Source organism: Helicoverpa zea, chromosome 3 (genome assembly GCF_022581195.2).
Source record: "Helicoverpa zea isolate HzStark_Cry1AcR chromosome 3, ilHelZeax1.1, whole genome shotgun sequence".
Taxonomy (NCBI): Eukaryota; Metazoa; Arthropoda; class Insecta; order Lepidoptera; family Noctuidae; genus Helicoverpa; species Helicoverpa zea.
The window spans coordinates 6,434,132-6,440,919 of NC_061454.1; positions in this window are offsets into that span (position 1 = coordinate 6,434,132).

Consider the following 6,788-nt stretch of genomic DNA (forward strand, 5'->3'; position numbering starts at 1 on the left):
TTAGCATGAAATCCAATCAGGGTTTCTTGTAAAAACGCAATTTATGAATCCTATTATAAAAGCAAAACCCGAGCACTATAATTTAAAATACATTAATTGGTGTTGCGTTCATCCTGAAATGAAAAGCAGCTTTAAACTTGCACGATTTCAAAGTGGTTTTTAATTATTACGATGTAAGTCCATGTAGTTTATTTTAGTTACCTGCCAAAAGGAAATGAAATATGAGTATTCATTGCTGAATAAACTGGTGGATATATATCAAAAACTCTAGTTTAGTATTTCATTTTGAGCTAAACCAACACGGCTGCTTTCACGCAACCGACTAGGATTAAGAATAAATTGAGCTAGGAATAAATGAAAATGCTGAGAGAACTACAAGGTAGGAAGTTAATGAAAGTGCTGATTCCCGAGCTGTAGCGTCGCGTGATCATTCATTTAGTTCATTCAGTTACTTTGCGACAAAGCGAGGTGGTGTGTTTGGAATTGCAGTGTTCTAATTTGCCTCGACACACACCCAGAGTGATTAATTCACGGTGGACCGACTAAATCTATTTCCACTATTCAGAGAGATGTATGACGAGCGGAATCAAAGGCCATTAATTCTGAGCGCACATCACTTGTTGCTTATTCAAACACATAAATTATCCCCTGGATTAAAAATATCCATACATGCTCCAGACGGGTAATATGAATAAATTAGTTAATCTCATGGAAACTCTGTGCAGTCCCTCGTTGCTCGGATGTTGTCGGATTAGGCTCACACGCAAGCTTGTTATGTTCGCAATATTGGAAAAGTTTTCCGAAGAATACAGGATTAGAAAAGTTCTAGACGGCACTGAGACGACGGAACATCAACTTATAACTTTGTAGGTATCTAAGAGCAACCTACATCCCTTTCCAGTTTGTGAATGCTTATTGTATTGTCAGCGCTGGTCGGATTCCGGTATTTATAGCGGGCGTAACTAAGGCTTCGGACGGATTTATTGCTATTATGCTAATTCAAATTATGCGGGTAATATTTAAATTCATAGAAGTACTCATCAATTTTCAGCTTGAGGAAACTTGAATTTATTCCGAAAACTTTCGTGAATCTGAAGAAGGGAAACTTCGTCTAGTAGTTATTTCAACTTCAAATTCTTCTCGGGATAGTCCCACCACAATCCACGCTTTATTTTAAGAGCTCGTTTAGTTTGTTTTGTTGAAGTTTCTATAACAACACAGCGATTTTAAGCACGACAATAAGTGCTTATGTTGTATTATACAAATTTTCATTATAACTTTAATAGAATTTAAGTTAAGTACAAGTTTTAAAAGGGGTGCAATTTTTTTAAAATATGAACTATTTGAATACTTATAAGATTATGTGCATATTAACCAGGCTTACTCATAACACACACACAGTAAGTAATACATATAAATTAGTACTTGGCAGTTTTATGCCCTTGGATGAGTTAGGATTTTATTAATTTATTTGATTACGATGTAAACAAGCTAACTTGCATTATATAAACAAGCAGTGTGCTCGACAGCGATAAACATTTAAACATACCAAATTACGGCAAAATAATTGCGTTTCCATTTGTATATGTGAGCGAGTCCAGCTTGTAACGAACGGGGAGAGCGAATGAAGCGGACCGCGAAACCTTCAAATTGAATTTTAAGCATCCAATTTGTTTGCGCGGTGGTGCCGCCTGTACCGGGTTATATCAACGCGGCATCGTCGCTGTGCCGGCGCGCTACCGCCGCGTACCCGCCGCGTGCCCGCCCCGTGCCGCCGCCCGCCACTTCCCACACTCGTAAACCGATTTTTGCCAGCCGCACTGTGACCTCGAACGGGATTTTGATGAATTATTTATGCATCTACTGCATCCATGCATTAAAATAAAAACTTCGATTCCATTACCTATCCGAGATGAGGTTTAAACAGATTTCATCTAAATTGCAATGATTTTATTTTGGGTTCACATTCTGTTAACGGGAATGTGTGATAGGTTTCGATACCTGTGTTTGCCGATCCGCAAGAGCTTAATATCGCGGGTAGCTTTAAGAGATATCTTTAATTTTGTACGATTTAATTCCTGGAGCGTCAAATTCTTCCATGTTCGTAAGTAAGTAGGTCGCTGAGGTAAGGTTGGTATTTTATATTTCGTGGAACTATTTCACGCCTTCTTGGAATTTCACTCGAATATCAGTTATCTCCAATTCTCAAATGCTCTACACACTTGAGTGCAGACAAATTATACGAATGTGGATGGTAAGATAACTATTTCGATTCCACGTGTATATAGATGACAAAGCACAGAAGTTAAGGTACGTATATAGTAAACATGTAGTGACCTAAACCATGTGAAAATAAACTTTAGCTTCCTAGAAAAGATATTTACCTAAGTCGTCGAGTGCCTTTGTGAAACTTTAACTTAAATAAATAAACATGTATCTGAGCTTTGAACTCTGAAGGATGTTATATTGCCAGATTTGTTATCCTGACGTAACCCCTTTCATGAGATATAAGAAGGAAAAATATATTTTGGAAATGTAAAGGTTTGATAGATGATTTCCATCGTTTCCGATTTGATAGGTGGAGGGAAAATAATAGTTCGTATCTTTATCTTCCTCGTCCGAGTTACTTTCATATAAAACGCGATGAAAGCCCCAGTTTTATTTTTGGTCGAAAAGCATTTAAGATGTCTAACAAACGTTTAGTAGGTACAAATAGCTTTCACGTTCAGGAAAACCTGAACTGTAAAGTGTACTTAGCTGTACGATGTTATGAGGATAATCGAAAGGTGGCTTTAATTCAAATAGAAACTCACCTTTGAAAATAGAATACCTTGATTTATTATTTAAATAACGAATCGGAACACAAATTGAAGGCAAGGCGCACTTATACAAAACACTGGAGCGGCGACAATAAGATAAAATAGTTGTAAAGTGTTCCCCAACTAGGTACGCTTAAGACCGTCAACGCGTTGAAATAAAGTTGTAAAGACTAGGCAACGCATTAGAATTTCAAAAAAGCTTCGCTTTGCAAAGTGTCTAAAGACTTTTGCTTCCTGATCAGGACAGTTCTGCACCGCTTGAAGTTCTCTTCAGCAATTACATAGGATAAGATGTTTCGCGTAAGGAGGTACCTCTACCCACTTATCTTCGTACTTTACTTTTCGGACTAATAGGCTGACTTTTATAGACTTGTTTAAGTTTTTATACTTCACAAGTAGGTACTTATTTATTTTGACTTTGGATGGCAAGTTTGATTCTATAATTAGTTTCTAAAGATCAATTTAATGAGAATTCATGAAAATTAATTGATATTACACCCAAAATACTGAAACCATTAATTTTAAGTTTTGTAAATGCGTACCTAGTACCCACCACATTCAGGTAAGATAATTAGAACGTGTCAAACGTTTCTCCTTTAGATCTTTTTAATTTGTATAATTTGCACTTAAAGTAAGGCGAAGGTATAAAAAAGCGGCCATTACGAGCCATTTGCTCGCATGCGAGTAAATGAGTACTGTGCAGGTAAGACAGCGAGGCGGCTGCGCGTTACATAATTCACGGCTCTTCAAACACTCACTTTTATTTCACAGGTTACGCGCGTCGCTTTTGATGTCCTCACAAATTTGCGAGCGATCTATTTACAAAGCGCGAGAGACAGTATTGCATTAACATTGTGTGTTTTTATTTAACTGTGTCAACTGAAAGTCACTCGCGCACTCACTTACACTCACAGACTGCGGAAAAACACTTAATCCATTTTACTGTGAGCTTTGCAACTAGCAAGAGCCATATTTTTAGTTTTTCCAAGTTAAATTAAATCTAGTAGGGTCCAGCCATGTATGTATTCAGTATAAAAAATAATCGTGCAGATTCATTCTAGGTAGGTACTATTATTAGCCCAAGATTCACAAAAAAGCCCCAAAATGAGGTGGACGTGGCCAGTTTTAGGCGAGCTAAAAGTTTTTCACTTGTTTATTCTTTCAGCCTATATCAAATTACATAAATTGTTCAAGTATCGTCGTAACAAAGGTTATCCTTTCAAATTGAATAAATAAACAGTTAAGTAGATAGAATTTGTAGAGAGTTTTAAAATTTTTACTTTAAAACTCCTATAGCTGCCTACAGGTGAAGTTGTGCTTCTTTCTGTAAAAGGTATGAATAAATAACAATATCCTTTCTCAGATTAATTACATCAAAGACGGGATACCATTTATTGTCAGTAACGAATTTTGCGCTAAATATTATTATAGGTAACTTTGTCATAAAATATTTAATAAGCTTTTGTTGATAAGGATAATCCTACTACTTATCGGATAGCTGAAAACAATACGACAAAAGACATAAAAACATTTCTGTATTTCATTGACAATGACTATCGGAACATTATTGTTTGGTTTTATAAAAGTTGTGACACTTTTAGAACAAAAGATGTTTAGGTGATATTTTTATTCGTTATATAGTTTTGAAGGTAATTTTATCACGTAATATGAATATTTCTGTGGATTAGTATGCGAGCGGCGGTTGCAGGTGCGCTGAAAACTGATCACGGCATACGACCCTACGTGATGCGCCTTCAACGAGGCTGAGCCACGAGAAGACAATTGACCGCTTTATCGCCTCACTGAATTTCTTAACGATAATCTCAGAACGGATCCTGGTTTCATGGCTATCCTGATGAACTATCGCTCGGATGAGATTAACTCGCTACGCTCAAGAGTTTGGATCACACTTCAAGGTCATTGACTTCTGCCATGAATTTGTACATTGGAAAATAGTTTTTCTCCATATTATCACTTTCGTTCTTAAAGTCGCCCTAGGTGACAATTAACGTCAAATAAGGTAAATAGGTACCCACCTTCGTACCACGTGCATAAGTTTAGCTATACATTCCAAATTTTTGAACTGCCGTTAAACAAATGAATATCGTTTGTATATTGTCACTGCTGTTGCTAAGGATAAACAGTAAACTTGGCAAGGGGAAAGATTCTGATCCGATTTGAGAATCACAAAAATAGACAAACTAGATGTAACACATGGATGACTCTTTAATACTGTGAACGAAGCTTGTTGTTGAGCGGAATTTGTGTCCCTAAAATATTTCTATATTTATTCTTAAAATAAGAACCATCTTAAAAGGTCTTGGACTGGACACAATTGTTCAAACGTTATGACAGAAACATCTAACCGGGATTAGTGTTAAGTGCTAGGATTTATTAATAGAAAATAGCCGACGAAGGACGAAGAATATTGTTTTATGAAATTATCACGATCTTGCTAGAAAGTTTGAAAAAACGTTTATTTTATATCAAGGAGTAAACTATTAATTTTAGAATATTTAACTAATCTGGAAAAGGCGTTCTCAAGAACATAACTATGTAGGTATTACTGAATATCAGGTACGCTTCTTATCCTTGATGCAAAAATCTACGATTGTCAAATACCAGAGGTACATTTTCCCTACTGAGAAAAACAAAAGTCACGTAATAATAAAATAGTAAAGTTACCCAGTACAATAACTTTTGTGCATGAATACATAAAACCGCATTATCCAGTATTGTAATATATTCATTAGAAAATACCTATCGGGACCGCACTTTGTGTTCAACTAATAAAAACTATATTGTCACGAGTATTATTCTCTGAGAAAGAAAGAAAATTAAAAACATAAGTATCTAGTATGTAGGTAATATATAAAACTATAATTGATTTCTGAATTTGATTTATTGTTTGTTCAGATAGATAACTTTAATGAATTGAAATATATTTGAGGATGTAAATGGAATGTGCGTATTTAAAATATGCAATAATTCAATTCACCGAATATGAAATTGGAAGTAGAAATCACGTTCAGTCAATATTGTGTATACAATAAGGGTATTGTGATTTTTTGATAGGTTTTGGGAATTTTTAGTAAAATAAACTACGTTGGAATTTATGTTATAATTTTTTTATAACAATCTATACATATAATAAATCTGTAGAATAGTAATTTTTGTACATTGAAGAAATGGACAAAAAAAAATAGTCAGCATGTTAAAAGATAACTAACAGAACCCATTTCCACCATTTTGAAATTTTTGTCTGTTTGTCTGTTTATCCAAACTAATATTATAAATGCGAAAGTAACTCTGTCTGTCTGTCTGTCTGCCTGTCTTTTCTTCACGCCTAAACTACTGAACCGATTTGCGTGAAATTTGGTACAGACATAGTTTGAAACTTGAGAAAGGACATAGGATAGTTTTTATTACAAAAAAAAAAATAAAAATAAAATTATTCCGGACATATAGCGCCATCTATTGGTCAAATCAAAAATCTGCTGGTAGTCACTATTCCACGCGAACGAAGTTGCGGACAAAAGCTAGTATGATATAAATACTGCAGCGTATACTTACCTCTTTGATATTACATGTGTACTTCAGCGCAATATTTGAATGCTACCCTCGCAATAACACGCTGAACAGCTAATATCATCGTAATAGGATAAAATTGCATCAAAAGCCAAACAATAATTACAACAGCACAAATTGCATATTATATAGGTTGTTCAATTTAGTACTAGTTTCAGCCAAATAAACAGACAATATCGCATAGTTAACTAAAACGTTATTGAATATAGTAATATTTGAATGTTGATTTTAGTTTTGCAATATCCTGGTATAAGTGAATATTGGAAGTATTACAAATGTAACTGATTGTATCATGGTTATGAAATACAAACACAGTTTTATTTTGCAATGAATTTTCCTAATCCGCTTTACGGGGAATCGAGATGACTTATACATAAATAA